Source organism: Macadamia integrifolia, chromosome 5, assembly GCF_013358625.1.
Source record: "Macadamia integrifolia cultivar HAES 741 chromosome 5, SCU_Mint_v3, whole genome shotgun sequence".
NCBI lineage: Eukaryota > Viridiplantae > Streptophyta > Magnoliopsida > Proteales > Proteaceae > Macadamia > Macadamia integrifolia.
Genome location: NC_056561.1, coordinates 4,614,670 through 4,626,162, shown reverse-complemented (window position 1 = coordinate 4,626,162; position 11,493 = coordinate 4,614,670). Strand labels below are relative to the sequence as shown.

General features: G+C 37.2%; 1 long non-coding RNA gene across 2 annotated transcripts; it reads left to right on the top strand.

Moving 5' to 3' along the window:
* Nucleotides 1–4,726: 4,726 nt before the first annotated feature.
* Nucleotides 4,727–11,477, top strand: LOC122079158. 2 transcript variants are annotated; one of them, XR_006140288.1, is made up of 5 exons: nucleotides 4,727–9,359; nucleotides 9,464–10,510; nucleotides 10,615–10,714; nucleotides 10,807–10,962; nucleotides 11,325–11,477. It is a non-coding gene; the product is annotated as an uncharacterized LOC122079158 (long non-coding RNA). The 2 variants fall into 2 exon arrangements; XR_006140287.1 differs by having other exon boundaries at nucleotides 4,727–10,510.
* Nucleotides 11,478–11,493: the final 16 nt, after the last annotated feature.

Sequence of the window (11,493 nt, the reverse complement as noted above, 5' to 3'; positions counted from 1 at the left end):
CCTTTGGCTGCCCATCTCCTTATGTCCACTCGTAGTGGTAGAGCATACCAAGATATGTCTGACCCTCCTAGCACCGCCACCTAATCGGAGCAACTGGCTGAATTCATGAAAGCCGTTCAAACCATACAGGAAACACAAGCTATCCATCTCCAAGCCCTTGTTGATAAGTTGGCTGCCCTCGAGACAAGTGCCCAAAACCCTGATGGACGGCAAGGCTGTAACATAACTGGCACTGAACCTAGGGGCAGATGCCCTAACCCTGATTCCTAGGTGATTAGGTCTCCTGCGAGCATGTAGCTTGGTCGCTTTTTCCATAACAAAACGTTGCGGCTTGATTCTTACCATCACCATATCACCCTCTTGAAACTCTTGTAGCCTTCTGTGCACATCTGCCTTCGATTTGTATTGCTCATTGCTCAGTGCTATCTGTCTCCTTATACCTACATGCAAATCATGTATATGCTGAGCAAAAGATTCGGCTGACTGGGAGGTCCTAGCTCTCTTAGCTCAGACTCGACCACGGACAAACGGTGATAGAGACTAGACCTTAAAAGATAAGACATGTAAACAAGGGACAACATTACTTAATTACCCTAAACCTAGACAAAACCATCCTCTGATACCAAGATGATGTAGGGGGTTCCTAGGTGACTAGGTCTCCTACAAGATTAATTAACTAGGTAGGGTTAACTCAAGGGACTTAGGTAGATAGGACAAAAAGAAACTCAACAAACAAGATTAAGCATGCAAAATAAAATGAGACTAATAAACAAAGTAGCAAAAAGCAATAATAATCTAGATGGAAAAACACATAAATTCTTACTTAAGTTTCAAGTGGGGGCATGGGGAAGGGAATAAACGACATACGAATGTTAGGTTCAGCACAAATCAATCTAGACACCCAAATTAGATAAGTAAACAATCAATGTCCTCTAGCAGCCAACTAAAATAGAAAATCAGCAAGGTTTTTGGAGATATAACAGTGACGAAACGACTTAAAACAACGGGTAAAAATAGTCATAAACAAAGGGCAAAGGCTGGTTTCAATGTTAATGGGCTGCAATATATAATAGGGATTAATGGAGGTGGGGAGGGTTTAGTTTAATGTTTTACCATGCTGCTGTCCAGATCTGAGGAGAAAAGAAAAGATCAAGGTCCTCCAAAATAAATAGATGCAGTCTACCTGTAGTTGATGAAGACAAGTCCAGCCCGTTGTATAGAGATCCTCAGAATTATCGATGTAGCTTGGTGAATGATGTTGGGGCTCTCAGCAACTCACGGACAGCAGGTACAACCAGCAGTAATCCATTCATTGAAAGGAGATCAGCACTAGCAGAGAGTAAACAACAACCGAGAGTAGCAACAGTTGAGGGTAGCAGCAGCAGTGATGTAATGGCAGCAGTGAGCATCAAAAGGGGAGATCAACAGCAACATTTCAACATTAAGGGGATAAAAATACAGCAGCAGCAGTTCAGCCTTAAGGGGATATAAAACAGCAGCAGAGAAAAAAAAGAATGGAAAAAGAGAGGGAGGCGAGACAAGAGAGAAGAGAAGGACGAGATTGAAAGAGAGAGAGAATCGTGAGGGGTGGGGCTTTGCTCTTGGCTGTTTTTCAATTCACATTCATTGAATTAAACAATGGCCAATGGCCAATGGCCTTACACTTAAATAGAATAAACTTCCAAAAATAAAAAATATATTTAGAAACTCAATTGCTTGAAATAAAAAACTACCTAATAGACCAATATAAAGAAGTCCTAGTTTCCTAATTATGTAAGACAATCAAATATCACTAGATTTAAAGCAAAGTACTAGAATCAAATAAGATTTGGTGGGGTCCACAAGGTCTACTAACTGGGAGGACAAGGGGGGGTTGAACCCCGCGCTGGAAGGCTGGTTCGACTCCTCTCTTTCCTTCTTCTTTCTTGTTTCTTCTATTTCCTTCTTCTTTCTTGTTTAATCCTCCAACCATAAAGATGGACCTGGTTGAATCTTCTTCTTCTTTCGACTGTACACCTTGATGTCCCCATCAATCCGGTTCTGGGTCAAAGATTGTCGTTACATGATATAACTGCAAGATTATTCCCCTTCAGTACCTATTCTTGTTAAACCTCAATAAATTCCCCCTAGTTTATGAAAGCTGCAATCTATTGATGCTTCTAAGGAGAAATTAACTTGATGTAAGATCAAGTTTGAGTTGAAAATCCACTGAATAATCTTGTTATAGATCTTCTTGTGTTTTCTCACTTTTAAATTTCTTGGTACATTAGAGTGTTGTATGTCCTGGATGATTAGGGAAGATATTTTAGTCTATTGATGCATCTAAGACAAAAAAATAACTTGATGTAGCAAGTTTCAATGTTGAAAAAGCAAGTTGAAGATTGCGTGGGATTAAGTCGCATTAATGCTTTGGGGGTAATGTCTTTATTTTTATTCACTGCTAGTGCTTTGTTTTTAATCATCTGTTTTTTCGTTACTTTTCTCTATTTATCTTTCATTCTTTCCTCTTCCCCTTGTTAAGTGATTAATTAGTTATTTCTGTTAGATTCGTAAATAATTACAACCCCCCCGGGCGGGGCAGGTCTAAGGTGAAATTGATTTAATTTCTGTCACTTTGTTGTGTTGATATCAATTAAAAGGCCCCCATTATGGTTGAAATTGAAGACATTCGATTAAGACTTGTGGCTTTCACTAGTATTTTTGTAGACTGGGTTTAGTTTTTTGTCTCTTCTTTCTTTTAATTGATGGAGATGGTTGAAGGCAGTACTTGGTTTAGATTTTTATGGACATCAAAATGAAAATTATAACAGCTTTAACTGATTTAGTTTCTGAACTCTATTGAAAGCAATATTATCTATCATAGTTGTCAAGGCGTCGCCTAGGTGTCCAGGCGGTTTGCCTTTGGCCTAGGCGACAGTCGCCTTATTGCACTGCATGCCGCCTTGTGTTTTGGCACTTATTTATGTCAAATATCATTTAAGTAAATGAACTAAGATATTATTCATAAATAAGCAAATACCCCCTTATTTGAATCAAATAAAAATAGTTTAAGAATTAAATTCGAAGAGGATAAAAAGTCAACCCCCCAGTCCAAGAAGAAAAACTGGATTTTGGTTATAGGGGCGATTTTCAACTTTTAAATGCTGGAGTTTTTCTCAATTATGAAAATTTTATAAATTCTATCATATTAAAACATTGTTGAAAACCAAAAGTCCGGTAAAATAATTTTTTGTTTTGATATCCATAAAATTATTTTCATTCAGGCGATTTTAACAGTGTTCGCGCACTTAAAAATAAGTTTGACCGGAACATAACTTTGTCATTACAACTCAGATTTAAGTAATCTTAGACTTGTTGAAAAGCTGATTTTATATTATAATTGATACAAAAAGTCTCATGTAAAAATAAAATCATTTGACCAGTCAAACTTATTATGGAACCTGAGCATTTTTTGAAATTTTGATTTTTTGTAACTTAATATGACTTAATGTTGATTTTTAATGACTTGATGTTGCTTAATCTTGGTTTTTTATGATACAAGGTATATATAGCTTACTAAATAATGTTAGAAAATAGGGAAAATAAAAAATAACAATTGGTCGCCTTGTTCGCCTCAAGGCATGCGCCTTCTCCCTAAGCGCTTAGACAACCCTCCACCACCTTAGTTTGCCTTGGCGCCGTGACAACTATGTTATCTATACTTTTTCTCCCATTTGCTATCGTATGTCGCCTATGAATCCCAAATGTCTTTCAAATTCAGATTTCCTTTCTATCATTGAACCTAGCTTGAACTCTCTTACTATAATTAAACCTGAATCTGAAACCTAGATCACAGACTTAACCACCCTTAATAGTCCCCGTCTCAGTGTAGTGTAGGTAGGAAACCTTAAACTCATTCCTGCTGCTTGCACTAAATAGTAAATACTCTAAATTTCTTACTTAACCATATAATCTTAGTAAATCGCCTCCAAACCTAAGTATCTTATTTCTTGTAGTATCAATCTGTCATTTTGAAGGGTTTATTGATTCTAAAACTTAAGTTGCCCTAGTTTGGGTGCTCTACTGGTGCTACATAGTCTTATGAATTTGCGTTACTTTCTTGATATTGCTTGGTTTCATCTTTCTTCTATAATAAGTGGTGTGTGTGTGTGACCTTGCTTCAATTATTAGGCAGGCCAAAGTGGGGCCTTGGTGTTCTACTTGATGCTATAGGCCCCTAAAGTACATTGTGCAAGTGATACTGGTATTTGGCATCAGTATCTGGATAGTTTCATTTTTATGGGTCTTAGATATGCAGCTTATCAAGTATGAATTGGATTGTCCTTAAATGAAAACATAACCACCTGCCTTGGTGACCAAGCAATAGATCTTCTTGGAGCTTGGCTCTTCCTCTTTGCAAGTGATACTGGTCTTTGGCATCAGTATTCTGGATAGTTTCATTTTATGGGTCTTTGATATGCAGCTTATCAAGTATGAATAGAATAGTCTTTAAAGGAAAATAGGACCACCTGCCTTGGTGACCAAGCAATGGATCAACTTGGAGCATCTCTCTCTCTCTCTCTCTCTCTCTCTCTCTCTCTCTCTCTCTTTATGACACACACACATATCCACACCCACACCCACACCCACGCACACACCCACCCACCCACACACATACGCCTCCACACACACCCACACCCACACCCACACCCAATCATACATGCCCACCCAGACACACCCACACCCACACAGTGCACACACACACCCACACCCACACCCACACCCACATATATATCACCTTGATAGGCTTAGGAAGATGGATTGTCTTGGTTTGAGTCATGTGGAGGGCTTATTTGGCCATTCTTGACTGTTGGATAAAGAATGTAACTCTTAATTGTCAAATGTAAAATTTTTGGATTCACCTCAATCACATCGCCCACTGTGTACGACTTCATATTTTCAACAGCGAACAGTCCATGTTAGTCAAAATATCCAAAAAAGTTTGTTGTATGCAGCATGCTAAGTTCTTTTGGGCTGAAACTTGGTACATTAGCAGGGTAGGTTGGGGAGTACCTTTTTCATGTCTTCTGTTCCCCATCTGAGATTCAATGTAGCATATTTAATGTCTGTTTTGTCATGCATGGTGCAACCTGAAGTTGCACTAACCCCCAACAATGCCCTATGGATTTGGACCCGGATTTGCCGGGTCTTCCTGATTTTTGCCGTTAAATTTGTGCTTGACTGCTTGGAGACTTTTTGGCTCCCCTGGGGCCAAGGTCAAGGCCTGGCTTAGGCTATGACTCAAAACAGCTGGCTGGTGATTGGGCTTACCTCGGCCTCACCATTTACACTAGCCGATATGCAATGTGGATTCAGATTAATGGCAAGATTCAAAATAGCATGCATTTAATGAAACTTGCTGGTTATCATGGAGAAAAGCTGAACCAAAAACAAAAGTTGACAAAGATGCTTTGTTTATATACGATGAAGACAAGTGGCTGCAGCCATTAGACGAAATAATTTGATGTTAAATAAGGTTCCAGAAGGAGAAGGGGAAGGCTATAAAGAATGTTGGAGAAAGACATGATTTAGGAAGATATGGCTCTAGATATGATGCAAAAGGAATAGTTGTGTAGTTGATCCCAAATAGTTGGAATTAGGCTTTGGTAGGTTGTAGTTGAGCTACAAGCTTTCTGCTAGTGCAGTGATTTTTTCTTTGGATGGATAGCAAATTATGTTGCTTTTGAAGAAAAGAGATATTTTTAGAAGTTGATACTTAATCCCCTTGAAATGTGGAAAGAAAATAACTAAAGATGGTACCCGGAACTACAAGAGAACATATAAATAGGAGCTGAACTTGTTATTTTGCATATGATATTTTCTTGATTGTCTCTTCTGCTATTTCATATGAATGGAGAGCTCTATTATTAGACCGCAATATCTGATTCTCATTTTCCCCTAATTATAATGTATCCATTAACTGCAGCATATATTTCTTGGCATGCCTTTTAACTGCAATTTCCCTTGCTTATCCTTTTCTTTTGACTGCTGTATATGATGTAACTATTGGGTACAAGCATCGCTGCCCTCTCTTCATGGATAATTTATGTGGTGTTGATCCTGCGGAAGTGCACATTCATGTTCAGCATATCCTCCTCAGTGAGATTCCAACCTCTGAGAACGAGGCTGCTGCTTGCTGATTTTACTGCTCAAGGCTGTTTCCCCAATCAACAAAAAGAAGAAAGTCTCTCAACATTCAAGTGCCTGGTAAACTTTCTAGTGGTGATTTCTTTCACCAGCATATGTGTATTCCTTACATTTTTCTCATATGTCTGGTTCAAAATATATATAGCATCAGGTTATGCTTATCTTTCATCTGCTACCTACTTCAATTTTCGACCATTGCCAGTTATAGGTTATTTGAAGGCTATGCTTGGTGACAAGCAATCTAAGTTGTGACCAAGTATGCCACTGGATTAGGAGAGTTCAAATTTTTTCAGCACCTGACAAATTCTTGCTCTTATACTTAATTGTGGATTTCTGTATGTCTTTTGTTAAACAAGCACTTTTGCACCATTTATTTTATAGTGAACACTACAGAACCATGGAAAAATCCGAGCCCTTTTCAATGTACCATTGTATTTGCCAAGAACAGAAGTAGAATTGATTGTATGGTGTTGAAGAGTTTAGATTGTAGTGATATTTCTCAATTAATGAAATACAAGTTCACCTCATGAAGAGACGATGTACAAGAAGGAAAGAGTACAAACTGTACCAGGTAAGAACTGTTGGTGCTTTTGTGTATTTGCTATAAATATCATTGTCTCAGGACCACTGTTGCAGTATTTATGTTGTCGTGAATATCACCATGGCAAAATCCGTGCCTTCTTCAAGATTATTGCTTTTGGAGAAATTTGCTTCTGGAATTAATGTTCTAGTACACCCCACGGTTCTTGAGTCTATTCTTCCATTCTAGACACAGTAGCCTTTCTGATATGGAGAATTTGGCAACATATGCTCTTCGTGCCTCATGTGTTAAAATCTAGAGTGGAGGTGGTTAGCAGGGATTAAGTTCTGCTTTTGACTAGTTCTCGGTATTTTTAACTGCTGTGGTTAGCATTATGAGTGAAACTTTGTAATCAGTATATAGTGCTGATAGAAAGCTCTAACACTCTTGCAACATATTCCTGAGAAATTGTTTAGAATATTTTTTTCATGGCGAGAAGATTCCCACTGGCAGTATGCAGATCAATGTTTGCACAACCCCTAATATTTCACTGTTCTTCCAAATCAGTGAAATGTCTAAAAAATCGGGCCGTTCCCCATTGGAATGTCCGAAAGGGGAAACCGGACGTCACATCCTAAAACAGGCATCGGAAGGAATCCTCTCCCTTCCTTATTCAGCTGTTTCATTCCATTACTAACCAAGGCTAAATTTTTGGCCATGGCTTATGAGGTATCTGAGAAACTCTTTGAGCATGTTCTGTTCTGAAATATTCTTTTCTTGCCAAAATCATGGCTGGTTGAATTTTTTTTTCGTTTTGGGGTTGGGGTATAGGTATTTTCCATTAGGCAACCACAATATTGGCCACTGATGACTAAATCAAACTTTTGTCTTCCACTTTGCTTTAAGTTTTTGGCTGTCATGACATGACTTTCTGTATATGTGGACTGGGGGGGGGCTTTCTTAGTTCAGAAATTTATACCCAGTAAAGATGTGGAAAGGTTCCATATGGTTTGGGGATTGGAGGGAGCTCAAAAGTTCAGTTTCCACACCCTGTAGCCTAAATCTTTGAATGATTTTAGTCTTGTATGTCTAATTCCTGAACAAAACAAGAAAAGGCCAAATATGAAACAAACAATTACTAGCCATAATCTTTTATCCCTTTCTGTTATAAACAGAATTTTATTAATAAGGAACATAGAAGCAGAATTCAGCAAGATGCACTCTTAAAACAGCTCTGCAGAGGTCAAAGGATCAGTTTGGGAAACATTTGTGACTCAATAGAAACCTAATTGGTTGCCATTCAATTGAATCTAGTTGAGTGAGATATTCTTACTGTGCGATGATCTACATTACATCTTGCCTTTCTATAGGAACCCCATGATTTTTTCCATCTCAAGGACACATTTATTTACTGATTTAATCATGGAGGTTTGAAGCACAAAGTATAAACCATATACTAGTGTTTCATTATTTATTAAAAAAAAAAAAAAAAAAATAAAAAAATAATACTTGTGTTGGGACCTTAAGTAGCCATAATCTTTGTTCCAATTAGAGTACCAAACCCTGATTAATCTTTAAAGATTTACGAAATTGCTTAGTTTTCCTTTTGAAATTTTGCTAAAACATTACTCGACTAAGTTTTTCTTTACAAATAAACATAGTGATATGACCCCATGGTTGGAATCTTATGGTATAAAAATCTTCTGCCGCACTGCACTGATGCAGCGAGGATCTGGATGGCCGAGAGCACCTCGGGATGTGTGCCCGGGTGCTCCCAGCCACTTAGATCCTCACCGCACCAGTGTAGTGCAGCAGAGAATGATTGCTCAATCTTATGTTATGAATACACTCAACTCCAGCATGACTATTTACAAAGTCGACATTATGCCTCCCTACTGGGGTGATATTGATGATATCACCGTGGAATAAGGAAAACTCAGTTCTAAACTTTTATGCTCGAATCTTGAGATTTCAAATAGAAGGAATTACATGAATCCACAGGGGACAAATTCTTCGAACTCTAAAAGCAGTACATAACCTTCTTCCTCCCCTCCCTTTTATATTCGTACTTTGCCTCCATGGTTTATTGATTGAGGAATTTTCTTGTGCATTCCTGCAAATTGTTGATGTATTTGGGACCTCTAATGGGTTATTATAAGCTTTAAAGCCTCTATGGGATCAGAAGGTCTTATAAAAAAATTTGCTCAGGTCGAATTTGTTGAAGCCCTAGGTACATGAACAATTTACATAAATAATTACGCTACGAGAATAAATTATAAAGGAGCCAAAATAATTTATAATCTACTTGCCTGGTTTTCTCTTTGTCATTATGACTTTGGCTTTTCCTCCGAAGATTGATTTTTTTCGTATCTTTGAATGATGGAGGCATTTTCTATCCTTCTCTTCTCATGTGGAGAATTAAAATAAACTACTATTAGTTTTTTTCTCTTTGACATGCAGGCCATGGTCAATGCCTCTTATTTGATTAGATTTATGATGTGTTTTAGGGAATTTTGATAATTGACAAAAGTAATATGATTTTACTCTTACAAATTCAAAAACTAAGTGGTAAGTGTTGTAAGCGTTGATTTTTAGGGAGGAATTGGACTCCTAGATGAAGCGGGCTTACTCAGGGAACTTTGATGGGTTTAAGGTTTGGTTTGGTGTTTAATGTTTCTTACCTCTAATTTTTCATATTATTATTTCGACCATGTTGTTTTTCTAATCTTATTCAATGGATCCCATTTGTTTTGACAGAGGAAAAGTTTGATGAAGCAACTTACAACTTGAGAGGGATTAAGATGCACTGGATGCTGCTGTTGTATGTCTTCTTATTTTATTTTTCTTTTCTTTTACTTCTTACCAATTTTTTCTGTCTCAGGCTTTGCCACTTTTGGATACCATTCTGGAGTGGAAGGGATCCTTTTGGGAAAGTTGAGTACTGACGAAATGGGAGGGACACATAGGGCTTTCGAACTGCTGTTTCCATCTAAGGATCTGCCTCTACTCTTGTTAGTATACGTGCTAATCCAGATGTTTTCTGCTGAAGATCAATTGATTAAGGATTTTGAACTTGAACAAAACAGAGAGTAAGGTAAGGACTTCACTATTTTTTTTTTTATATGGAACTGGAAACGACACTAGTGGCTCTCAATTGGACTTTGTAGCTGAATTTGCTCAATTCTTAACTTGAACTCCCTTCCTTTTCCTTTGGGAGTGGTATATGAGTGAGCTCTCTCAATTTACTATAAGTGGCTTCCTTTGTTTTGATGAAGACTTTTCCTTTGACCTTTTGTTTGTGGGTGGGTAACGTGTTTACTATTGATTCAGTTTGCGACCTTACTAATATAAAGGCAAGTGCATGTATGAGGACACAAGGATTTGTATTGATGATTTTGAGAAATTACTGGTTCTGTGCCTTTGCTTTATGTTAGAAGCAATTCCTTAATTCTGTTATTTTTTTTTTTAATGATTTTTTAAATTTATTTTAAAAGCATGTAGTTTTCTAGTTTGATATTAACCTAGAGGCAGGAGGCTTTATTCTGTGTTGAAAGAGATGAGTATCAGATTGAGACTTGAGGTTTGACCTCCAGTCACTATTTATCAAAGTGGTAGATAGAATATTCATATTGTTAGTTTTTGTGATATTTTATTATCATTATCACCTTGGTTGTTTGACCCTTTATTTACTATTCAAGAATGCCACATTTGTTTTAGTATCTAGAGGAGGACAAAGAAAATCTAGTGTATGCACCAAAACCAAATTACAAAGGGTGCTACAAATGGAAAAATTTGAATAACGAGGTAATGTGTTTTCATTAATTTATTTTTTTTATATGTGTTCAAATTGCGGTTCTTCATATTTTTTCCATCGAATTTTACCCTTTCATATTTCTATGAGATTACAGGAAGAGCTCATAAGATAATGGTTTATTCATGTGGAAGAGGTGAAAGCTTATACATATGTCACATATTATGTTGATTTCTTTGACTGGCAATTTTTGGAAGGTAGAGCAGCTTGTTAAGGAATTGTAATGAGTGGTGTTTTTTGTTGTTATCCTTTTTCATATGGCTTAAGATAAAACTCGTATGCCCGACAGGAAAATTTCATTCAACCGAGAAAACCATACGAATAAGACAAAGAAGAAAGGGATGGCAGGGGAGAAAGGGGAGGTGGAGAAGTGGAAATTCTGTTCCTCTGTTTCCTTTCTCTGATTCCTTCCAACTGAATTCACTTGTCGTATTACATCAAAGAGGTGAGCACCATTACTTCCCTTTCAGAAGTATAATTCTATTTAGCCTTTTTTTTTTTTCTCTTTCTTCAATTCTGATGCAAAGTTCTATGCTACAGGGTGTTTAGAGGTATTCTAGTGTAAAGATCTATACTGAAGGATATTAAGAGATCCATATTATGAATGAATTTTAACACATACAACTGAGAAGAAGAAATAATTACTTTGCAAACCCTTCAAAATCTAGAATTGAAGGATTCTAGATTTCGAGGATGCATGCTACTAGATATTTCTAACATAAAGATGTAGTTTCTTTTATCAGGCTTATCTCATTTATTTTCTTTTCTTTTTAAGGTTTTTTTTTCCCGTTCTTCCTTGACATGCAGATGTAGATTAGGTTTTCTTACTTGATGGATTCAACACGATAGTGGTAGAAACAAATCGGATTGGAATGTGGCTGCTACTCGGAGAAGTCATAGGATCCAATAAGAAGCAACATTGCATGGCATAGATAGAAAACAGATTAGCTTTATGTATGCTCGTCCCCCCAATTCT